Below are 27,172 nucleotides of genomic sequence, written 5' to 3'. Positions count from 1 at the left end.
CCATCGCACTTAGGGTGCTCCATGCCACTGGGGTCAAGCTAGGTCAAGCTAGCCTGGTTGATGAAGGGTGAAACCTCGAAACCGGTCCTAGGATGCTTGTTTTCCAGTCCAGGGAGAACATGCCCTGACAGTTCGGGCTGGAATGTTCCCATGGGGACAGGGTCAGGACTGATTTGCATATGGCTAGGTTCAAACTGGAATGGCATAGGGAGCAAAAAACAATGGATTTAGGCCCAGATCGCTGTAGTGGGGTGAATGTGTGACATTGTTCAACATTCTGTCCAACAATTGTTCATTTTGCTCTGTATTATTTGGCAGCATTGCTCCTGGATGCCTAAAATACAAGGACAATATACGAAAATGTTAGCAGATTTTCTAGACACACGAGATAGTCCTTAAAAATGTATCATATATAAGTGTTGTGGAAGCTATCACATTTACACTCCAGTCAGCTGAAGAACTTCAGCCCCCGCTGCACTCCCTTTCACAACTGAAGCCAACCCTGAGTTGTTTGGCATTAACGTTCATTTAGAGAATCGTTTTTGGGAAATCCTTTTCATTGTGGAAAAAGAGTTTCCTCAATATTGTCTGCATACTAGCAGCGGTCCGCTGGTGTGCTGCTGGCCTTGTTTGAATTAGCAAACACAACAGTGTTACTCTGGTGTTTTAAGTGGAAAATGAGCTTTGGTTTTGGTTCTTTCACAAGCCTGTGACAGTGTGGTTTGTAAAGCACACGCAGGAGAATAGTTGTCTGAGAACTACCCTCAGCAAGAGCAACATTTGTGAATCAAGGACCCTATGTGTACAGCAGCACACAACTATATGCCCTTGTTCATTCTTGTACATTGATGTGGATGATACACAATCCAGAAAGTCGCCATGCCCCGCATCCCAAGAATTGTCCTAGTATTTAACACTCAATTTTGGCACAGAAATTAACAAACCAGGGTACTGTAAGAAAACGTGCTATGCATACCGTAGCAGAATTCAATCAAGTACGGATGCTGAGATATGACATCAGGTTTCTTTATGCTTATAGCTTAGTGGGGGTGGAGACTGATGTCCTGCCACTGATCCCTCTTATAGACGAACTGCAAATGCAGCATTTGCCTATATTCCTTTAGCTTAAAGGTGGAGACCAGCTGGTAGAGTTGGAAGTAATGGAGACAGGGCTCCCCTTGGAAATTCAATTCAGGCAAGATTAGGGAGAGGCTGTTAATTACTTGTACTTCCTGAGTACTGCTGGTTTCGCTAATGGTAAGTTTGAAGAGTGAGACTACAGTTTATGTTGCTCAGGTGAGGACGTTTCTAGGCAGGGCCTTTTCTCTGTGCGTCTGATTATTGCTACAGGAAGGCTGAATGTCAGCCAGACGCAGGCTCTCACACTTCATTGTGCCTACATTGTGGGTGATCCAGATTAGACACAGCCTCAGTGCCACCTACCCTGAGAAGTATACTTTACACATAACCACTAAACGAGATCTCCTTCACCCTACCCTGATCATCCAAGGGAAAGGGGAGATGCATCTCTAACACAAACATTTAAAGTGCAACATTCCTATTTTGTATTTTTCTTTTATCAGATTTTATGGAAAGTTAAACCATATTTATTTTAATACTATTTACCCACGGGTGATGGTGGTGTGTTTACGCAGTGCTGTTCTCATGGCCTACAATGATATTGCAATGCATGCAAATAATATTAGTTCTTTCAAACAGGTATGCATCCTATCTCAAAAAGCTTCCAACTATTGGCTCTCATTTTTCTTTCAAATGACTCTCTACTTCCTTTCCATCCTATGCATGTCTCAGCTCTCTGAGTACAGCCTACTCTAAATCACATGCATGCTTGCCTTAATCATCCTGTTGTAACTCTGCAAAGTGCCAAAACTGTATTTCAAAGTTCACAACCTCTGTTTAAAAGTCATAACCTTCACCCTAACAATGCTTAATCTCCTATAGCACAACTATTAATACTGTCCACCAACACTTAAAATCCACATATCCCACCCTCCCACTAACGATCACACTTATTCCAACTAATGTAATCTACCACATATAAACGTGAGCAAAGATATTGAATGGCCCATGTAGAGCACAAAACTAATTCCAATAACCAACAATAACTACAAAAACAAAACTAACCTCGGACCTGAAACAGCATGCTTTCCTGTGTAAAAGCGCAATAATGCCTCATTAGGGGAAGTAAGTGCTTTATAATACAATTACAATATATAACTCACATTAAAACTAATACCATAACGCTTAGCAGTCTGACAGTCAATTGCAGTTCATACAGGCTGCTTAATAATTCTTGTTTATTAGTACATACTCTTACACTCAGATCAGACAAAACTGCCAAGGGTCTATACTCTTCCCTACTACACCATACTATACCAGTTTACTGCAATAAACCACCCATCACCAACTGCACAAGCGCAAAATAACTGACGTGATCTGCCACATCCTGCTGGCCAACAGAGGACCCTAATTTAGTCTGAATCTGCAGGTCCTGACTAACAACATACAACAGCCGCTTTTTGCCATTTCACAATGACAATCAGATTTGGGATGGTATTAGCAAAGGCTATCCCAGCAGATCTTTCCAGACTTCTTCCTGTAACGTATGCCTGCTCTGGACCATAAGTCTAAAACTAAATATCTCAGAATGGACGACCCAGTTCAGTAACCTGCTAAAAGGAGTGTGAACATAAAAATACCAAAAGGGGACCTGCAGAGCTTTTTAAAGCTGCCAGTTTACTGAAAGCCATGAACTGCGTGCCTATCTCTCACACTTCTTCATCCATCACACTGCTAAGCGCTGCACCCCAAAATACGATTACCACACCTCTGTGGTCCTCAAACACAACATGGAAACAGTCCCCACAAAGGATAAAAAAAATATAAAACACTTCCAACCAAATGATGAAGTATGCTTCCCATGTAGGCAAGTGATTCAGCGTCCCACATAGGGCTAGTAATACCTATTTAATGTTGCAATACTATACAATACAATCTGCAAGTACATTTCTAGTAAATACAATAAAGTGCTATATAGTGACAGTGAATGTGTGAACTTCTGTCAAAAATATAATACAGTTCTATTCGCAAAACATTTTCAGTGTATAAATCTGGAGTATATACGGAAAACGTCTGAAAATTTACATGAAGAATTGTTGCTTCATTACAGAGCCCTACTCAAAGTAATTTTGGTTCTCTGAGCCCTGTGGGTTAGAGGGCGACTTGTGGAGGGTAAACCAGTGAAAAAAAGTGTGGGTATTCACAAAAAAACAATGCATTTTCCAAAGTTCTCTGCATAACTTAAGCAAATTCATTCGAACACGTCCATTTTAGCTTATGATTACAGACAGTTTGAATTGTCTCCGGGAATCGCTAAAAAGGTCCATACTGCAGACACAGAGCCATGGCATATTACATATTTTACATTGTGCCACTGAAAGCATCATGCTGTGGGTGAAGCAGCTATATTAACTTCCCGCTTCAGAACTTTGCATGCATTGAACAATTAACCTACAATGTAACTACTGTGAGTATTGCAAGCAAGACAGACTGTGTGACTAGGGAACACTTCACCTTGAAAAATGTTTTCTCTGCGAAAAAAGAGACAAAAAAGAAATATGTGTAGTTCTTACTACGCACCCCATGCAGATTATATAGAAAACGTTCACAAAGGTCTCAATAAAAGAGGAGTACTCCAGCATATTACAGCTATCATATGTTTACAAAGGGTTTGACCATTGTGTGATAGGAACGTGCTGCTCTACAATCTATTAATTGGCAGATAATTATTCATCGACTTGTAGGTATATTTTTTCAAAGCAATTATGTGATTGCACTACCTTGTGATGTGTATTTTAACACATCACATTCTGGAATTTAGGCAAATATTTAACAATATTTTCAATATATTTATTGATACTTCCTGCCCTGAAGGGGGTGATAACTAAACATGTAACAAAGAAACAGGTGTGGGCGTAGGTGAATGGGTGTCAAGAAATGGGAGCATGGTTTATTGTGATCTAGAAACTCTAACTTAAAATTACACATTGCCACCCCAACCCAAACTCCCGTTCCATAAAAAATACGAGAAGAATGCGAAGCAAATGAGCACACAAAACAAGACAAAATATTTAGCCTTGTGTTTAATTTGTTTTGTCTGAAGATTATTTGTTATTCCTGATGGGGTCAGATTGCGCTCAAGGACAATTTTTTTTTTTAGTAGAAATAGTCGGCATGTCAAACCTTTTAGACAGAGGTGTGATATATGTAAATCCGTGATACAACTTGTTTTATTTCTTTTGGCAAAGCAATTTATGTATGCATATGAAACTATTAATTAAAAACGATTATACGTCTGTTGTAAAAAATAATGTGTGCTCCTATGAAAGGCGATGATAAGAAAGCTCAGTCTCCTCTGAGCTAAGACGTAGTATTTCTACTGGTCATGTAACCTACAAGTTAACAGATTTTCTGAAGAAATTCTTAAAAATAAAAGCACATTTTGCTCAAAGGCAGAGGGTCTGATTTAGAGTCTGGCAGATGGGATACTACGTCACAAACGTGATAGCTGTCCGGTCCACTGTATTACAAGTACCGTGGTAGATAGCGCACTGGTAATAAAATGTTTAAGATTGAGTATCCCATCCAGCAAATTCTAAATCAAGTCCATAGTTTGTTATTTTTACTGAAATCTATTTGACCTAGTATCCTTCATGATAGAGCTCTTAAAATATAGTCTGATACCAATTCATGCCAGAGTATGAACCAGTTCCATTATAAGGACTGTTAGTTCTCTAGTAAAGGTAGTTTAGAAATTACCAACAATAACAATAAATTCGGTAACGTCAGAATCGTTGAATCTAAAAATTCCTTCATCATCACAACAAAGTCACCACCAGCACAATAAGTGTCTGTAACCGCAACTCCACTAAGTGACACCTTGTACTTGAAAAAGTTCTAAAGGTTTATCCTACCTGGAACGAACACGCCTGCTCCTCAAACACCTTAGATAGAGCAGAATATGCCCTAGTCCGCCTGAAGCACAAGTTCTATCTGGGTAGCAACCATTGCGGGTGACTGCTGGCCCACCGCCAATGGGCGAGGTGCATTCCAATCCACAGATTGCAGACGCCTTCCATGACTTTTAAAAGTCTCTCAACGCAGAATCTGTAGGTTCTCCCATCGACCCCTCGGAATATTGTGCCTCCCAACCTCCAACACCAATATCTGACTCCCTTGATCAGCCTATATGCATCAAAAAAGTAGTCTCAGCTTTTGCCCACCTGATGCTTCTGAAGTCCCTGAGTCCTGATGGATTTCCCTCTAAATTCAACAAGGCCTTCTGTCATGAATTAGCTCCTGGTCTTTCTAGGCTCTTTACCTCCTTTGCCTCCTCAGGCTCCCTTGCAGACTATGGGGCCGATTCCGATTCCGGTCATAAAACGTACCGACCGACATGGACCGGGAATGGAGACCGACCGACATGTACCGGCACCTTACGACCCGCGCAGGACGATGCAAAGCATGTGATTTACAACCCACTCGTACAGAACACAAGCCGCACGACCGAACAGTACAGAAATCAGAGATTCGTCCGTAAATGGACTGGGAACCGTACCGACTGACACGCATCAGGAATGGACATGACCGACACGTACACGTGCTGTGAGGCCCGCGTAGTACGATACAATGCGTGTGAAACGCGACCGACTCGCACGGAGCACAATCCGAAAGACCGAGACGTACAGAAAACTGTGACTAGCAAACAATAGACTACTTTGCGACTGACGTGTACGCCAAAGTAGAAACACAGCAGAATGTCAGTGTGACAGACTTGGGTTAACCCCGCAAGAGCCACTGGCAGTGCCCGTCCCGGTCAAATGAACGTCTCCATCATGCCCAACAAAACCAAAGAAAGACCACAAAAAAAGGACCAAACAAGCAATGACAAAGCCAATAAATAAAAAAAATAAAACATGGAACAAAGACACAACTCCATCTACATAAAGGCCAGAAATCCCTCCCATGATCCTTTGCAAACTACAGACATAGAACAGCAGACAACACCACCACACTTCAGAGACACACCACAACTCACACACCAAACAACATCTACACCAGTTGCACCTCTCAAGAAATCAATCACACATTCACAGATAAACTCACACCCACCACACTCACTTACACCCTCACACACACATCAATCCCCACAACCACCCAGCACCATGCCCCCGAAGAAGAATCCAAAGTTCACTGATAGTGAGTTGGAAGTCATGATTGATGAAATCCTCAGAGTGGAGCCGCAGTTGTTTGGCACATTGGTCCAACAAACCCCCATGTCACAGAAAACAAAGATTCGGGAGAGGATTGTCGACTAGGTCAACGCACAAGCACCTTGTTTGCACACAAAGGACAATATTCAGAACAGGTACTATGATGTGCGCAGAAGGGTCAAGAAGCTCATCGACAGGGAGCACGCCTTGAGCAAGCAGACTGGCGGTGGCCCTCCTGCCAAACCAACACATTTCAGGTCCTGGGAGAAGAAGGTGCGGGCCATCCTACCACCGGAGAGCATCCATGGATTAACAGGAAAACCAGAGCCTGGTGAGTACACAAGCAATATACTCAATATTGTGCGGCAATACACATATATCACTGTCAAGGGGACAGTGAAACCAAGTACTGTTAGCAAAGCCATAGCAACAGAAAGGCAAGTATCCTGTGACTTGTATGCCAGTCACACAAACACAATACCGGCCATCTCATACTAATATGGAACTATGTCATAACATGTACAAACCTAACAACAAATACTGCAAGGCATTGGCATAAATCACAAACAAATACAGTCATCCATTTTGCCACCACCATCACACTACCTCATAGGGATGTTGAGTCAAAAGGAAGGAAGGTTGGGTCTGCTGGGAATGTGTTTGTAGCACAAAGCACAATGGCAGTTCCAGTCACAGCCATCAGCCCCCCTCACACTTGGTCCCACAAGCTCCACCCCAAACCATGCACATCTCACAGGGAGTTGAGAATGGGCTCTGCTGTGGGGAGCACAAGGCCCTGGTGAGCTTTGTGCCCAAACAAACAACAGGACACCACAGCCTCACATCCTGAGTGTTAACTTCCACTCCCTGCAATGGAAGCATGCTGCATGGTGGGATATCTGGCCTGGGGGAGAGGGGGACTGCCAGCTCTGACTACATCTACCAGCAGCCCCTGTCACACACACCCCTCCCACCAACACCAAAATTCACACCTGGGATCATGCTCCACAAGAGAGTGAGTGAAAAGCCACTTCCAAGATCGCTGACAATGGACTCAGCTGTGGGGAGCATAAGGCCCTGCTGGCAATTGTGCCCATACAAACAAGAGGACACCACTGTCAGTCATCTTGCCATTGCTGTCTCACTCACTCACAGGGAAGGTAGGTTGGGTATGCTGGATGTAACCAAAAGCATGATGGGAGTTGCAGTCACAGCCATCAGTCCCCCACCCACATGGTCCATCAAGCCCACACTGAACCACGCTCACCTCGCAGGGAGTACCAAAGTACTGACAAGATGGCTGACACTGGGCCCTGCTGTGGGGAGCACAAGGCCCTGCTGGGACTTGTGCTCAAACAAACAACAGGACACCAATGCCTGACCGCCTGAAAGGTAACTTGCACTCCCTGCAATGGAAGCATGCCTCATGGTGGGATATCTGGCCAAGTGGGAAGGAGTACTGCCAGCTCTGACCACATCTATCAGCATGTTCATGTGCACACACACCCCTTAACACAAACTCCACACAACTCACCTGGGATTATGCATTTCCTCAGACTCTTTTAAAATATCTCACAAAGATTTACCACACTGGGTTCTGCTGAGTGAAGCACATGGGCGTATTGGGACTTGTGTTCAAACCAACACCAGGACACCACTGTCTGCTATCTTGTCAACACAGACACACCACCACACAGGTACAATTAATCACAGGAAGGAAATGTAGGTATTATGGGAAGGTGGGTGTAGCCAAAATCATGATGGGAGCTGCAGTCACAGCCAACAGTCCCCCACCCACATGGTCCATCAAGCTCACACTGAACCATGCTCACCTCACAGGGAGTGCCAAAGTACTGACAATATGGCAGACACTAGGCCCTGCTGTGTGGAGCACAAGGCCCTGGTGAGACCTGTGCTCAAACAAACAACAGGACACCACAGCCTCACATCCTGAGTGTTACCTTCCACTCCCTGCAATAGAAGCATGCTAGATGGTGGGATATCTGGCCTAGTGGGAAGGAGTACTGCCATCTCTGACTACATCTACCAGCATGTTCTTGCGCACACACACCCCTTAAAACAAACTCCACACAACTCACCTGTGAGTATGCATTCCCTCAGACTCCATTAAAATATCTCACAAAGATTTACCACACTGGGTTCTGCTGTGTAAAGCACATGGGCTTATTGGGACTTGTGTTCAAACAAAGACCGGGACACCACTGTCTGCCATCTTGTCAACACAGGCACACCACCACACAGGTAACATTAATCACAGGAAGGAAGTTTAGGTATTATGGGAAGGTGGGTGTAGCCAAAAGCATGATGGGAGTTGCAGTCACAGCCAACAGTTACCCACCCACATGGTCCATCAATCCCACATGGCACCATGCTCACCTCACAGGGAGAGTGCTAAAGTACTGACAAGATAGCTGACACTAGGCCCTGCTGTGTGGAGCACAAGGCCCTGGTGAGACTTGTGCTCAAACAAACAACAGGACACCACATCCTCACATCTTGAGTGTTAACTTCCACTCCCTGCAATGGAAGCATGCTGCATGGTGAGATATCTGGCCTGGGGGAGGAGGACCGCCAGCTCTGACTACATCTACCAGCAGCCCCTGTCACACACACCCCTCCCACCAACACCAAAATACACACCTGGGATCATGCTCCACAAGAGAGTGAGTGAAAAGCCACTTCCAAGATCTCTGAGAATGGGCTCTGCTGTGGAGAGCATAAGGCCCTACTGGCAATTGTGCCTATACAAACAAGAGGACACCAATGTCAGTCATCATGCCATTGCTGTCTCACTTACTCACAGGGAAGCAGAGTCAAAAGGAATGTAGGTTGGGTATGCTGGGAAGGGGGGTGTAGCCAAAAGCATGATGGGAGTTGCAGTCACAGCCAACAGTCCCCCACCCACATGGTCCATCAAGCCCACACTGAACCATGCTCATCTCACAGGGAGTGCCAAAGTGCTGACAAGATGGCTGACACTAGACCCTGTTGTGGGGAGCATAAGGCCCAGTTGAGACTTGGGCACAAATAAACAACAGGCCACTACTGCCTGACATCCTGAAAGTAAACTGTGACTCCCTGCAATGAAATCATGCCACATGGGGGATTACCTTGCTTTGTGAGTGAGGAAAGTCCTGCAATGACTCCAAATGCTATCAAGGCCGGCTCAAAACACACCTTCTCAGCCAGTACAAATAGCACCCTTGGGACCTGTCACTCCGAAAGTAAATGCCTTGGCAAGATGGCTGACACATGGTCCTGATGCATGTCTTGGCTGCAAGTCTCACCTACGCAATGGCCAACTCAAACACATTTGCACTCATAGCCATTAGAACTGTAGGTATCCTTTCACTGTCTGGGGATACAGTGTCCCTGGGGTGTCCCTTGACCTGGCTGTGAAGGTGTGTCTCGTATATGACAATTGCGGAGATGCAGGCATTGTATATAGCAACAAGCACACACAATGTCACCTATACATTATTGACAGGGGACACCTGACAGTGACTAGAATTAACACACCCATATAGCTGACACTTTGGTGCAGTTGTGAGCTGCATTTCAATCCCACATCATTCTGCGTTGTATGCATCATTCACACAACACATCACTCACTGTCATAGATACTCCAAACACAATGACTAACCTGGATAGCAGTGGAGGAGGCGTGCAACTCACAGCAGCACAACTGCAACACACACACCTCTAGGCATCACGGTCATGAGCATGGAAAAGCAAAAGAGCTGCTATGCTCAATCCCTCTCACCGTCGAGGAAATTGACAAGATAAATGACGTTAGCACGGACAAAACTCTGCACCAACATCATTAGCTATGGTAACACCATGACTTGTATGAAATGAGATGTGAACTGGGAACACAGACATCCAAATAGTATCTCTCATTAGAGCTCAGGCAAACCGAACTGTGACCATGTTGTCCAGACACACCAATGTGACGCACAAAGACAAGCAATAACTGCCACCACACATGCCCCAAGCTTGCAACATACCTAATGTGGACAGGGATGATACAGCTGTGTCAGGCATGTGATGGCACCTAAGTAGCAATGGCCATGTACAGACAATTGATCAATACATGAGCTGGTCACGCACACAGCTTGACGTGTACATTGAAATGCTTCAGGTTACCATGACAAAGTGATTCAACGATATCAACCTCTGTCTGTCACAACTTAGGGCAATGCAATGTACAGACTCTCATAATGATGTTCTGTGGCAACTGTCATGTGTGTGAAACGTTGCTGTCGGTAGAACCATAACATACATTGTGTGTCTCTTCTAACCACAGGGGATGCTGGGGACATAGCAGGAACTGAAGAAGAGTCCCAGTCCCAGACTCTGGTGGACCCTGAGCTCTCCGTTGTGGATCAGTCTCTGTCCACTTCGGACGACGACCACGAATGACCTGGGACCTCCGAAGTGAGTCATCGTGCAGCACCAGCAGTACGAACATCAGCTCCCCCTGCAACCACTCTTGCCACATCTGACAACAGACGGAGTACCCCTGCCCGCACGGACAGACCAAGGCCACAGACCACCGACGGCACAGGTACACAGGGCACCCTGGAAGCGACGGACAACAGCACCAGCGGCAACACCTGTGACTGCCACGGTAGGTTCTTCCCATGTGTGTAGGGCCCGTGGGAGGGGGGCAGGCAGAGGACACGGCCTGCAGAGGGAGCTGGACTGTATGATGAGCCACACCTGGGATGCATCATAGATGCGTACCAGGAAAGCACCGGAAGTTTTGGCCAGGTACCGGGGATCCTCAAGGACCTCAAACAACAGCAGGCTGCCCATAATGCCCGCTTGGACTCCCACATGCCCCGGGTGGAGACACACATGTCCCGCATGGAGTCCAAGTGGGACAAATTGGATGATCGAACAGCGGTGCATAGGGACATACTGTCATGCCTCTGCCAGATCAGCGCCAACATGACCACACCTCCATGTGCGCCCAGGACATCTGTTGCCACAACATCCGCAACTGCCACACAGAGGGAGGAGGACTCTGGCAGGAGAATCCTCGTCACCGCAGCAGCCTGCACTTGAGGGTCCCCCGAGAAAGAAGAGGGGTCGTCCGAAGAAGGGCAAGTGAGACGTTGATGGCCATGCACATCCCCCAGGAAATCAACACCTGCTCTTGAGATCGTCCTTGGTGTGCAAACCATTTAACCTTGTTGACTGACCCCCAACTCACCCACTTGACATGGAGGGTCTAAGTTGTGACAATGCATCAAATTACTGTGGACTTTACTCAGGACATTTCATCTTCAAACACTACCAACTCACCTGTGAACTTTGGATTACCATCACACTGTACAGCACTTCCAATTACGTTCTCTATCCTCACACATGTTTGTAAATAAAATCACAATCACACTATACTTGCCTCTGTTGTGATTTAAACTTGGTTTGTGTCATGGAGATGATGATCTGCTAATGAACACTGTGCATGCAAACTACTGCAGCAATGTGAACACCGTTATGTGAGTCATGGTAATGTGACAGATATGAGGGAAAAACACCACTAGGGCAACACAACACATACTCACCATGACCATCTAACTCATCGCCTACACTGATGTTGACAGGAACTACAGTGGAATGCACATACACCACACCCATCCTGAGTCAGTGGCAATCTGCTCACAGGTACCGAATGCAAAGGACTGTCGGATGTCTGGATACAGACGAAGCACATCCCAAAGTGAAGAATAGGTTTATTAAAGATTCACAACCTGAGAATTCCACAGCTGATGCAAGGTAACCTCAGGTGACAGTGATCAAAAAGTAACCAACTGGGAAACAATGAAAGTCCAGGGGTGTGTGGCACATCATTGGCTGGGACAATGACAACTTGCACTCTGGAACAGGAATCTGGCTGGCGAGGTTCAGACCTCACCATACAGCAGCCAAAGTACCCTGTGAAGGACAGACAGAAAACACAATCAAAAACACTGAATTACAGCATACAACTACAATATACATGCCGAAAACAAATCACAAGCTACGTAAACACAACCTAGTAATCAGGTAAACACTGTTTGGGAGTACAGACTACCTGAGAGGACACATCACTGTAACCATACGGGAAAGTAGCACACAGCCACACTCAAGCAGCACCACTGCACCACCAACATATATCAGGCAAACACAATACTTTGACAACACATCACTGTATACTGACATTCATGTGAAGACGTTGTAGATCAACTGGGTCCGGACATCACCCTCACCCTCACCATCACTGGCATCATGGCCCAGGGCAGGATCCTCCATGGCTGGCGGATGTTGGTCATCGTCATCTTGGATGAGTGGCAACTTCTTCCTCACTGCCAGGTTGTGTAGCATGCAGCACACTATGAAGATTTTGCACACCTTAGCAGGTGCATATGGGAGGGCCCCTCCTGTCTTGTCCAGGCAGCGGAATCTGCTTTTCAGGAGACCAAATTTCCGCTCGATCACTCTCCTGGTCCAACCATGTGCCTCATTGTAGTGCATCTCGGCCGGTGTCACAGGGTTCCTGAGGGGTGTCAGCAACCATGGCATGTTGAGGTATCCAGAGTCACCTACATAGAGACAATTGCACATTAGATGAGTCTGAAAAGAGGGTGGAAAACAACTTTACAAAACACACTCAATGGTAAACAGTCAGTACACACTGACAAGCCAGGCACGCTGGTACTGCATCTGTGACATCGTCGCCGGGATGCGACTACTCCTCATGATGTACGTGTCGTGCACTGAATCTGGGAAACGTGCACACACATGTGAAATGGTCATGTCCGCCAGACATACCACCAGAGCATTTATTGAGTGGAAATGTTTCCTGTTTCAGTATGTCTGCTCATGTGCCTGTGGTAGTACCAAAGCCACATGTGTCCCATCAATGAAGCCAATGACATGTGGCAGCCTCGACAGTGCATAGAAGTCACTCTTGATGTCAGTGAGTTGTTGTGGTTTTGGGAAATGGATGTAGTGGTTGAGGAAATGCAACATCCCCTCCAACACATCTTGCAGCACACGGCTGAACATGCCACTAGCAGATGCCACAGTGTATTGGAAGGTACCGGTGGTGAAGGAGTGTAGGGTTGCCATCACCTTCACCTTGGGGGTCAGCGCTGTAGGGTATGGCCAGGTTGCCAGTGTGGGGCCAACTGCTCCGCCAAATCATCAATCAGTGGCCTAGCGAAGCGGTACCGTCGGATGCAGTCACGTTCAACCATGGTTGCGAGGTCAGGGAACGGTCTGTGGACAGCTGGTCTCCTGCAGTACATAGATGAGCAAAAAAAGGTAGTCAGTTACCGTTTCTATGTGCCAGTGTCCACGCAATATAGCACATGAAACATCATAACAGGACACAAGTACCTGATGATGCATGTGCTGTTGGGTATGGGCACATATGTCAGATACATGCCCATCATCTGACATCTCACCTCTACATGTTTACACACCAAGGTCCATGTTGTGCTGTGACAAATCTATGGGCTCTGTCACAGTACATCAGTACGAGTGTCACATACCAAACACACACCACAGTGACTAGTGAGGATACATCACAGGTTTTTGACAGGCACACTCATAGGGACCCTCTATTGCCACAAGGCCACTATCATGATGTAGCGTCTCATGTACACACCACAAAGCACACATGACACCCACATGAAGTGCAATCTGATTTTTTCAGGTCATACATGGATGTCTGTGACACACAGACGCAACATCAACTCACATTGACAACACACATGGATGTGGTGACCGTTTCACATTTAGTACATAGAATCAGAGTCATATGCATAGCAAAATGCACACATACTGTTGCTGAACATCACATTTGTGGCACTGGGATACCCTGCGACACACATACCATTCCACCTAAGAGTCAGGGTGTAGGTCACATGTCATACACAATGTACCCCTGGAACTGTGCTCATGCCTCGTGCTCTGAACTGTGCAGTTGACAATCACAGTGGTTATGTGCACAACACACCAAGGAATCTGTCACCATGACACCTTGCACAGCCTGGGAGTGGGTGCCACTATGTGCCACATACTAAATCACATATTGACCCACATACATACACACATGTAATGCAGCCTGACATGCCTTTTGATATACTGTGTCACAGGCTGTATTGTTGTTGGTGTGCACATGGGTCCCTGGCAAGCTAGGGGGTGGTATCCTTTTTGCACACTGACTGCAATGTTAACGGACGTGGGTGACTTTTTCAAATGTCGCGTCGCATGCCTAGGGACCAAACCACGCCCACACCTTGCCCATTGACTGCAATGGTGTCAGACGCGGGTGACTTTTTCAAATGTCACGTCGTATGCCTAGCGACTGATCCGCACGCACGCTTTGCCCATTGACTGCAATGGTGTCAGACACGGGTGACATTCTCAAATATCGCGTCATATGCCTAGGGACCGATCCGCGCGCACGCCTTGCCCATTGACTGCAATGGTGTCAGACGCGGGTGACTTTTTCAAAAGTTGCGTCGTATACCTAGGGACCGATCCGCGCGCACGCCTTGCCCATTGACTGCAATGGTGTCAGACGCGGGTGACATTCTTAAATGTTGATGGTATGCCTAGGGACCGATCCGTGCACACACCTTGCCCATTGACTGTAATGGTGTCAGACTCAGGTGACTTTTTCAAAAGTTGCGTCTTATAGCTAGGGACTGATCCGCGCGCACACCTTGCCCATTGACTGCAATGGTGTCAGACGTGGTGACATTCTCAAATGTCGCGTCGTACGCCTAGGGACCGATCCACGCGTGTGCCTTGCTCATTGACTGCAATGGTGCCTGACGTGGGTGACATTCTCAAAAGTCGCGTCGTACACCTAGGGACAGATCCGCGCGCACGCATTGGCTATTGACTGTCATGGAGACGGGTGCATGTGAGTTTTCAAAAGACGCGTCGTACACCTAGGGCATAATCCGCTCGCATTCATTGGCTATTGACTATCATTGAGACGGACGTGGATTTAATGCTTGTACGGTTCGTGTGCTGAAAAATCCGTTGGCTCCCTACAACAATGTATCAAACTCATTGGTGTCATGAACTTGAGATTTTCGAACGATGCGGAAGGCGTGTACAAGTCGTGCAATGTGATGGATTGGCCGGATTCATAGGATGTAAATGTGTTGGACCTATCGCTTTGGACGCATGGGACAGAATCTGCCTCTGGAGCACAGATATAAGACTGTCTGGTCCCCTGAGAGCTCACTTGTCTGCACTACATGTTCCAGATTGAAATCTCTGCTACCACTGCTGCTGTCTCTGCATCCTCGGGCTCCAAGAATGGCACGGACTGTGGGGAGGGCCCCAGTCTTCACAGAGGAGGAGAACCAGGTCCAGCTGGACACCCTCCTTCCACAGTACAGCAAGCTGTATGGGAAACCAAGGGAGCAGGTGAGTGTGCAGTCCACATCCTTTCTCATTTTGCATGTTGTCTGACTAGCACTGATGGCATTGTGTACACCAGTGGCTAGCATGCTCACTGAGTAGTTGTAACCTCCAAAGTGTGTAGGTACCTGTAGTGAACAGGAACTGTGCTGGAAATGCGCATTTTTAAACGGTTTCAATACCGGGCAATGTTTCCATGCTGTTTATGCAGGATAACTGTCCCTCACCATAGTTGCACTACCTGTGTACATCATGTGCCCTTGTGATAACGACATATATATCCAACTGTGTGATGCACAAACATGTTGCATGTGCATTAAAGGTCTTTTAACTTTGTCATCCTCACAGGTTGATGCCCATCAAAAACAAGAGATCTGGCTGACCATTGCCCAGGCAGTTCAATCTGTGGGGGTCCACAGGCACATCATCCGCAACTGCCAGTAGAGGTGGCAGGACTTTCGTGGCTGGATCCGGAGGATCGCAAGAGTCCAGCTGAAGCTGTTGCCTCCTTGCAGAAGGGGCAGACGACGGACCCTGACCCCCCACATGCTCCGGATTCTGACGGTGGTCTTCCCTGTCATGGATGGGCAGTTAAAGGCCATACAGCGGCAAGGAGGGGGTAAGTGCATGCCTAATCCGTGAACTATGTCTCACATGCTCTTTGCACTCCCTCAGCCTAGTTACACTCCCACAGTTCGTCTGTCTGCTTGAACAAGAGTAATGTGCCTAAATTAGGTTGTGGCCCATCCTCATCTGATACACAGGTGTGGCCCTTTCAGTCTGTGACTTGTGTCACTTGGGTTATGTGTCCCTGTTGTTGTCCAAGGTTAAGGTTGGAAACAGCATCTGCTACCGGTGCATTGTTTTGGGCTTCATGAGTGAGGCAATTGATTGACATGTGTCTGCACATTGCCAGTAATCTGACATGTACACCGTGTGGGCCATTAATATGTGTTCTAATTGCTGCTCTGGCTCACCATATGTGTCTGGGGTATTTACCACACACCCATGCAGCAGGTGAGACAATGTTGTGGCCTCAGAAGAATTTACATCATGTGTGTCACACATGCATGGACATATGCCTAGTGTTCAGGGTAATCCCATGTTGCACATGGACCAGGACAGGTATGCCTACTCCGGACATGAAGTACACTCTGTTCTCCTACTCCTGTGTGTCAGCCTACATTTAGTGCATTGCGAAATGTGCAATCAGGTGTCTGCCCCTGTGTCATTGTGGAGTGGCCTAGCTTTTTAGACTCCTGGGGTGTTAAACAGTTTGGGTTGGGCAGCCAGCTGAGATGTGGCTGTTGGATCAGCACAATGGGATAACACATAGGTGTGTGATCACTTGACTGTGCCTAATGTTCTATTCTACATTCAAGTGCAGGCAGCTTGAAATCGTTCTCATCAGACTGTGATGTGCTCATGTTTACAGATTTGTGCTTGCAGTCACTCAACTGCAGCATTTCTGTAATGTAGGATCATCCGATGCCTTAAGATGGGGGTAGCATTGGGGGAACATGTGCACTTAACAGCTGCAGGGCTTATATTCCCCACATATACCTGATTGTGACACAGTCCAGACTGTTTATTTTTGGAAGCACTGTCCCTGTGACTAAAGACAATAATGACTGATTAGCCAGACTGGCCTGTAGCATGGTATATCACTTGCAAATGTGTATCCTGCAGTAATGTCAGTTATCCTGCATGCACTCAATTGTGGCATTGACCATCAATACATGAGCACATCATGGTGTCTGGTGAAGGGAGCATCTCCATATTACTGACAATGACTTTGGCCATCCCTTATCCTGACACATGTACTGAGTCAGTTGCAGGAGATGGGATATGTGTGTACTGACACATTTCAATCATAAATCCTGCAGTTCAGACAACTGTCTATGTGGTGCATGTGTGCACATATGAGTAGTTGCATACTACATGCCCCAGACAGATTGGTCCATGACAGGAAGGATATGAGGGGCATGGTTGACTGGCAGACTGACAAGTGTCTTGTTCAAATATGTGTCAGCACTTTTTGCAATAATTTGCAAATTATGCAAAGGCGTGTTCTATAATGTGCTGCACTCACTGTGATGTGTCAGGTCAATACAGGTGACTGATGTGGATCTGTTTATTCTGTTTGTTTGCAGATACATCTACGGCTACTGGAGGAGACAGCTCCACGGACCAAGAGGAGCCGCAGAGCCAGAGTGGGTCCGCTGCAGAGGAGTCGGAGGGACCCAGTGGCACGGAGGGTGAGGGGAGCCACTCTGAGGAGACCTCAGCTACAACCACCTTGGCTGAGGAACACAGCAGCTGGAGTGATGACTCCCTTGTGGAGGCGGGTGTCAGCAGACCCCAGACAACACCTAGCAAGTCTGTAGATCGCCACAACCCCCATCTACACCCTCCCATCTGCTCCCATCCCAGATGTCTGTGTCGGCTCCCGTGTAAGGGAGCATGTCTCCTTTATGCCAGGCACTGCACCCCCTGCCCCTGTCTCCCCTGCTGCCCTGAGTGTGGAGTCTGTGGACTTACTTAAGCAGATCCATGTAGGACAGACAGCAATGCTGAGTGTCCTCCATTCTCACACCAGTCTGTTGACCCAACTGGTGTCCTTCATGGAGGGCATCTCATCAAACATGTCTGCCCTACAGCGGACCATTCAGGCCATGGCCTCCACGTAGATGGCAGCAGCGTCCCTCCTCCAACAGTCCCTCACCCCTCCTACCTCTGCCACATCCACAATCCCCACTACCCTACCTGTCCAAGGCACACACACACCGGCACAGGCATGCACCACAACAGACACAAGCAGCACACAGCCACGCAAGCCAAAATCCAGACCCACAAGCACGCACACTCCGGGGACAGATGGCACACACACAGGGGATGGGTCGCAGACACACAAACAGGCATCCACGAGCACTCCGCAGTCCTCAGATGCCTCTCCCTCCAAAACCCCTTCCCTTGCCTCACCTGCAACCACCCCTTCCCAGCAGCTCTTTCTCTGTGACCTTGCCCTCTTCCCCACCGATCCATATGCTCCAATTTACAAGGGGAAGAGGAAGTCACCACGCACAGAGGGGAGTTCTCCTGCCACACGGACACCCTCCCCCAGGTGCATGGACACTGAGGCCCACATCCACAAATCCTCCCGGACCAGGAGGGGCAAAACCCCACCACAATCCCGCACATCCACCACACAGTCTCCGTCCTGCAGCCCCAGGCTGCCACTCCACAGGTCCCCCACCACACCCTGCCCCAGGTTCCCCCACACACCGATACCACATCCCTAAAATGCTTAGGCCCTCCCCCCTACCACATGCACTACCACCCCCACCTCACACGCTCAGCCTGTTGCTGCAACTGATGTTGAGACCGTGTCACCCCCCTCTGTCCTGCCCACCTCATCTGAACCCCATTATACCCCTTTGGAGATTGGAACTGCTGTAGGGAGCACATCCACCCGTCTGACTTGGACACTGCAGTGGAGACCCCATCCACACCATCTGACCTGCCCACTGCAGTGGTGCTGGCAACCACCCCATCTGACTTGAGCCCTGCAATGGTGACGGCGCCCACTGTGTCAGACACCTCCACCGTAGTTGCCAGTGACACTCCTACACCCACCGCCCCTCCCCTGCCCCATTCTGCTGTCCCCTGAGCCTACCCCTGTGGTGCCTGGCCTGCCCCTATGTATGCCCCTCCATGGTGAGATGTCCCCTGGCCATAGCAGTGCAGGCAAGCAATGGGGGACTACTTGTCACGTCACCCTGGTAAGACTCTCAAAATGGACTCGACATTGGCCTTTTGACATTGTGGACTTAACAGTTGCATGGATTTATGTGCTGAGTAAAGCCAATTGTTGTTATCCTGTGGTGTTGCATCTAATATACATGATGTTGATGATGACTATCATGAACTTTCCGTTGTAATGGTTTTCCAAAGGTATGAGAAACTGATTTGTTGACGTGATGGACACCATGTGGTCCATGGGATATGTGTAATATTCCGGTATGTATCCATGACATCCTTTGCTGCAATTTCAGGGTGTAATGCTACGAAAATTTAGGTGCCAGTATTTTCTTCTTTTGTTTGATACTTCACATATTTGGCATACACTGTTGCACATATGTTGGGCTTACATTTGTGCACGTTGTCAGATTGCCTGACTGGACCCATCTCCACTGGACAGGCAGGTGTGTGCATCAATGGTACACAAGTCATCTGTGTCATCAGTGCAACTTGCTATACATGTGTATTGCATATGTGCAGATGACTTAAGGGCCACTACCGTACACAGGCTAATGTGACCAGAGCTTTCATTGTGTTGTAATTGTTGGCTCACTAAGCAAGTGTTATGCTGACATGACAGAGCCCTGCACAGACAATGTTTAGCACAGCTGACCTTCCCCAGGAGTGGAGTCCACTCATGGCAGTGTGTCATTCCGTAACATTGCCCGAGCCTATGGTGTGTGTTGTGTGAGCATATCTGTGTGTGTTCCCTTCCCTTTTTCTACACAGCCTGTGCTCCCTACAGATGTTCCTGTTTGGTGCGCATGCAGAGTTGTACTGTGTTCATCCAACATATTTGCCCTGGGTTTTCTGGAATGTGGGTGAATGGCAAACTATTGATCATTAGGGTGTCATCCCTAGGTATTTTAGTTGTAAGGTCCGGGGATGCTGTCAAACGCACGTGGGAAACATTCAGGATTCCCATTGGCACTTCTGTGTTACCAACATCATGTTGTTTTCCCAATGTGGTATCTGTCAGTGAGTGGGTCATTTGTATGTGTGTGTGACTACTCCTACTCATCAGGGTCAGAGCTGCAATGTTGGAAGGTGTCGACATGTGTTCTTTGTGGCTCTCCTTTGATTCCTCATTGGTGTGGGAGTGTGGCAGGGATCCCAATGGTTCAGGTAGATTTCACGTCATGCCCATGTACCGCATACTCTGCAGTGTGGCAGACATTCACAAGGGTTGTTGACTGGCCATGTGTGAGGATTTTTGACTACCCTGGATCCCCCCACCACCCCTGGGATTGTCATGGGTGCATGAGCAATGTCACCAGTCCATGTGTGCTTAGCTGATGCACATTGGTGCTGATCAAGGTGTGTGGTGTTGAGAGTGGCGTGAGTTGTCTCATTTCTAGGCCCCTACCTACATTTTGCCCATTGTTTACAGGTCATGGCCAGTGATTTGTGTTTGTGTAGGTGTGATGGAAGTTTGTTGGTCGGACACATGACCCAGTGCGCACAGGTGACTGTGCCCCACAGTATGGGCAACAGCTACCTTTGTTATCACAGTGGGATTGTCATACAGGCTACTGTCACACCAATGTAGGGTCCCTGAGGGTAGTGCTGTAGTTGGTCTATCTCTTGCTGTGTTGGTTGCTTTCACGCCCAGCTTGTGTCACATGAATCCGTTGGGATCCCACTCATCTGACAATGCCTGCTTGCCCACAAAGGGGTGCACAGTTCATAAGTTATTTTTGTGTGGCACTGTGTACACATTAGTGTCATTGGAGTTCAGCCCAATGTCATGTGTTGTGTACAAGCCTGGGGCCACTGAGACACCCACACATGTTGTGTATGATATGCAGCGTGGGGCTGCCTGTCTGTGTTTGTGCATCTGCACCACTGCAGTGGTATGGTTTTTGCGGGCCATTGGCTGGATGTTGCGTGGAGGATTTTCACTAGTGTCCCTGCGTCTCCTAGCTCATCAGTCTGCACATTCATCATGTTTGGTATGTCCCATTGCTGCTATGGTATGGGACTTGGTCAGCTAAGATCTACAGTCTCCACAGGATTCCTTAGTATGTGTGTCTGCTCGTAAAGATATGTGTGTATGCATCTTGATGCTCACTTTTCACATCGTCTACTTGGACACTGGAGGCATTGTCAGGGATCATTGCCGATGCTTGTGTGTACATAGCAGAGGGTGTTCTTGTGATACTCAGCAATCTTTGCCTCACCAAATCTATGTTTGTATGTGACACAACCACTACATTGCCACAACATTGCTTGTGGTGTTGTGACCAGGAATCATACATGCTGGTTTTATGTCCACACTCACCTTCTGGTCACTGTACTGATGTGGGTTTTAGACCGCATTACCACAATGTTCCTGGTATGCTGGTGTTTTTACCCCACAATCACCTTTTGGTCACTGTAGTGATGGGGGGTTTAGACCCCATTACCAGAATGATCCTCAAAAGCTTGATTTTTGAACCCCACAATCACCTTATGGTCACTGTAGTGATGGGGGTTTAGACCCAATTACCACAAGGATCCTAAAATGCTAGATCTTTGAACCCCACAATCACCTTTTGGGCACACATGTGATGGGAGTCACATTGTATGTGCACTTTCAGGATCTGTGTTGTGAGCATTTTACACACATAAACATAAAATTTTGCCAAGATGGTAGGGGGGTTGGCTTAGTCACCCTACGTGTGTGAATGCAGGTAGTGCTAGACATCAAGCCCCCTATGTGTGGGGGATACTGGTAATGATGGGCATCCAGCCCCCTACGAGTGGTGATGGTAGTAGTGATGGGCATCCAGCCCTCTATGAGTGGGGATAGTAGTAGTGATGGGGATCCAGGACCTATGAGTAGGGGGTACTGGTGGTGCTGGGTATCAGGCCCCTTATGAGTGGGGATGGTAGTAGTGCTGAGCATAGAGCCCCCTATGAGTGGGGATGGTAGTAGTGATGGGCATCCAGCCCCCATGAGAAGGGGGTACTGGTGGTGCTGGGCATCCAGCACCCTATGAGTGGGGATGGTAGTTGTGATGGGGATCCAGCCCCCTATGAGTGAAGATGGTAGTAGTGCTGGGCATCCAGCCCCCTATGAGTGGGGATGGTAGTAGTGCTGGGCATCCAGGCCCCTATGAGTGGGGATGGTAGTAGTGGATGGGCATCCAGCCCCCTATGAGTAGGAGGTACTGGTGGTGCTGGGCATCCAGCCCCCTATGCGTGGGGATGGTAGTAGTGCAGGGCATCCAGCCCCCTATGAGTGGGGATGGTAGTAGTGATGGGTATCCAGCCCCCTATGATTAGGGGGTACTGGTGGTGCTGGGCATTGGGCCCCCTATGAGTGGGGATGGTAGTAGTGCTGGGCATCCAGCCCCCTATGAGTGGGGTTGGTAGTAGTGCTGGGTATCCAGCCCCCTATGAGTGGGGATGGTAGTAGTGATGGGCATCCAGCCCCCTATGAGTAGGGGGTACTGGTGGCGCTGGGCATCCAGCCCCCTATGAGTGGGAATGGTAGTAGTGCTGGGCATCTAGCCCCCTATGAGTGTGGATGGTAGTAGTGATGGGCATCCAGCCCCCTATGAGTAGGGGGTACTGGTGGTGCTGGGCATCCAGCCCCCTATGAGTGGGGATGGTAGTAGTGCTGGGCATCCAGCCCCCTATAAGTGGGGATGGTAGTAGTGCTGGGCATCCAGCCCCCTATGAGTGGGGATGGTAGTAGTGATGGGCATCCAGCCCCTTATGAGTAGGGGGTACTGGTGGTGCTGGGCATCAGGCCCCCTATGAGTGGGGATGGTAGTAGTGCTGCGCATCAAGCCCCCTATGAGTGGGGATGGTAGTAGTGCTGGGCATCCAGCCCCCTATGAGTGGGGATGGTAGTAGTGCTGGGCATCCAGCCCCCTATGAGTTTGGATGGTAGGAGTGCTGGGCATCCAGCCCCCTATGAGTAGGGGGTACTGGTGGTGCTGGGCATCTGGCCCCCGAGAAGTTGGGATGGTAGTAGTGCTGGGCATCCAGCTCCCTATGAATGGGGATGGTAGTACTGATGGGCATCCAGCCCCCTATGAGTAGGGGGTACTGGTGGTGCTGGCCATCCAGCCCCCTATGAGTGGGACTGCTGGTAGTGATGGCCATACAACCCCTATGGTTTGGCTGTTGCTGGTGGAAGGGCTATCCACCCACCATGTGTGTGTAGCATTTCGCGGGTTCGTGACGTTTGTTTGTGTGGTGGGTGTCTGACCTGCGCAATGGGATTCATCATTGGTTCATCTTGTACTTGATGATTGTTGCTCCGTCCCGTACACGCTGAGAGTTGGTCCGTCTCATAGCCACGGATCGTGTTGTGGCACGAATCGGACCAGCAGTGCAGCTCTACCGTACGCTGTGACGTTCTGGAAGTGGCGACCCGTTCGGCGCATATGAAGTACGCATCGTACTTGTCCGGCCGGAAACTGCTGTGTGACTGCTTCCGGGTGACTCGAATCCGCGTTTACGGATCAGGCTCGTACAGGATATGTTGCTGGAATCGGAACCTACTTGCCGGTCGGGATTTTTACACATTTGCGCATCGTACTTTATCGCCCGGACAGACCGGCTCCCGGAACGAGTCGGTCGCAAGTTGAGGCTAAGGACAGCTTTCGGAGGGCTGTCCGAGCGAGATCGGAATTGGCACCTCTATGTTAGAAGCATCCATTTCAGACATTACCAAGGTGGACAAGGATCCAACATTGTGTGGGTCATATAGACCTATATACCTCCTAAATATCGATGCCAAATTATTTCTTAGTTCACTGACTCAACTCATATATGTCGGTGAGTCGAGTCAGTGAACTAAGAAATAATTTGGCATCGATATGAAAAGATCAAGCTAGCTTAATTCCAGGGAAACAATGAGGGGACAACACTAGGCGCATATTCCATCTGCTTGATAAAGTGTCTCGGGCACAAAAAGAGGCCCTTCTTTTCTTGATCAAAGCAGAGAAAGCATTTGACAGAGTCCTCAGGCCTTATTTTTGGCAGACATAAGAATTTAAGTTTTTGGCGATCGGTTTCTTGGTTGGATCAGACCCAACTATAGCTGCCCTAGAGCTACAGTGTGAGTCAATGGTCTTTCAACTTTGCCTTTTCCTGTTTGTCGAGGCATGACACAAGGACATCCCCTTTCCCCGCTCCTGTTTGCCCCCAACATTGAGCCCCTTCCGAACCATGTATGAGTGCTCCCAGAAATCTCCTGCCTCACATTTGGAGGTGAACAACATTTAATCAGCCGCTATGTGGACGGCGTGATCCTAGCCATTTTAGATGATTTTAACTCTCTTCCTGCCTTTTTACAGAGCTTCAGACTTTTGTAACCCACTCTGGCTTTAAGGTCAACATGCAAAAATCACAAATTCTGAATCTTTCGGTCCTTCTCCCAAAAGAAGCCTCATTACAAGCCCAATTTCCATTTGACTGAGCCTCTAACTCTATTCCTCATCTAGCGATCCAAAAGGCAAATTCTTTCCTTAAAACCACCACCACTTTTAACTACAGCTCATTTTCCAAACAACTTAGGTCAAATATTCGTAGTTAGGAATGCTTGGGCCTTTCCTGTTTGGGCAGGGTTGCGGCCATCGAAATGACCACTCTGCCAAGCATTCTCTATCTATTTCAAAACCTACCATTGACAGCACCCAAGCATGCTCCCCACTCCATACAGGTAGAGATTAATAGGTTAATTGGGGGGGAAGAAGCCCCGCTTACACAAACATCTTCTCTACCGCCCAACACTTAAGGGTGGACTTGCAGTGGCTTCCCTCCCATGGTACGTTTTCTCATCGCAAAAATTCTGAGTGTAATGGAGCAGACATCTTGCCGAGAAACCTTGGTGTTTCATGGACCAGGCAGTTGCTGATTCCTGTATCTGGAAAGAACCCTGGCTTTCCAGGAGAAACAGGGCCTGAAACTTTACTCCTCTCCGATTATGAGCTCTGTGCACCGTGACTGGGAAGCGATAGTGGTTAAGTCTAGCCTGACAACCTTCCCCCCCCCATTGATACTGATCTTTGCTAACCCGGAGTTTACTCCGGATGACACCCAGACGGTTGTTTCTCTTGCAGATGGAACTAATCCACTAAATAAACATTTGGCACCTTGTTTGGATAAACTGCACCGCTGGATGTCAAGCTGCCGCCTAAGGCTGAATGGTGATAAAACGGAATTAATGATCCTTGAAAACCAGGCCATACACAGACCTCTGATCAGCTGGCCTGTTGACATGCCCCCCGTTCCCAAACAGGTGATAAAAGTTTTGGGAATCTGGTTGGACAATTTTCTAGCAATGGACCACCAAGCAAATACATTGTCTGGCATCTGTTTCTCTTTACTCCGAATGCTCAGGAGGATACTGGTATTGATCCCGGAGCATCTAAGGACAATGGTAATTCAATCCCTCATAGTTTCCCGTCTGGATTATGGCAACTCAGTTTATGTGGGTGCACCCAAATACGTAATAAAGAGACTTCAGACTTTGAAACATGTGGCAGCAAGGATCCTTCTAAATGTTCCTAGCTATGTCTTCGCAAGAGAACCCCTCAAACAGCTGCATTTGCTCCCAATTGAGGCAAGGATTACGTTTAAAACCCCCTTTATTGCTCATAGCGCCATAAATAACAAGAGCCCAGTAAAGCTCAGAGATTTGGTAACCATTCATGTTCCAACTAGACACCTGAGATCCTCGCATCTTCCTTTCCTAAGTATAACCAGGGTAAAAAGGATGAGATGGGGAGGAAGGTCGTTTTCACACGTGGTATTGAAGTTGTGGAACGATCTTCCACCCAGTCTCAGAGCACTGGAAAATGAACTTTCCTACAGGAAGAAACTTAAGACATGGCTATTTCCCCATTAATGTACCAGAGGCCCTACTCTTAGCACAGTACTCACCAGCGTGGGGAAGCCTTCAGGTAGCCATGCGCTTTACAAAACATTACCATAAACTCCAGGGTACCAACTTAACCAGTTCGGGCAATGGCATTAAGGGGGGCTGCAAATGGATTTGCTGCTTATTGGGCCTTCAAGCGATAAATCCCTTTGATCAGCTAAAACCAGAATACGGCCTGGAGGAGGTGGACCGCATTTAATACCTTCAAATACGTCATTGGGTCCTGCATCCATCCATCCAGCCCCATGCAGAGCGGCCCTTGACCCCTTTAAAAAAATGGCTAATTCTAAAGAAAAATTATAGGCGACCTGTCTCTAAAATGTATGCCAGCCTTAGTAAAGATGAGACTATCACTTGCTCAGTGGAGCAGAGATGATGGGAGGAGGAAATTGGTAGGCTGCTTTCAGATCCTGAGTGCACAGACATATTTCATCGAGCTCAGCACATGACACATACCATGTCCAGCACCGAAACAGCAAATAAGATAGTATTTGGTTGGTACTTAACTCTTGCGAGGATTGACACATGGAACGCTGAACGCTCTAAAGAATACTGGAGAGGCTGTGATGGGACAGGCTCCCTTCTTCACCTTCAATGGCAATGCCCTAAACTCAGTCGCTTCTCAGATCAGGCTTTAGACGACACAGACAAAGCATTTGAGACATCTATCCCTTGATTTCCCACCTTTACCATACTTGGCTTCCAAATACCCTGACATTTTACCTTTACTCACGCAGAGGAA

The 27,172-nt window shown here is 47.9% G+C and overlaps 1 protein-coding gene across 1 annotated transcript in view; it reads right to left on the bottom strand.

Moving 5' to 3' along the window:
• Window positions 1–27,172, bottom strand: part of LOC146862774 (uncharacterized) — a 1,246,959-nt gene that overhangs the window by 360,746 nt on the left and 859,041 nt on the right. The window lies entirely within an intron of this gene.

Source organism: Triturus cristatus, chromosome 2_2 (assembly GCF_964204655.1).
Source record: "Triturus cristatus chromosome 2_2, aTriCri1.1, whole genome shotgun sequence".
Taxonomy (NCBI): Eukaryota; Metazoa; Chordata; class Amphibia; order Caudata; family Salamandridae; genus Triturus; species Triturus cristatus.
This window is presented reverse-complemented; position numbering and strand designations above follow the sequence as displayed.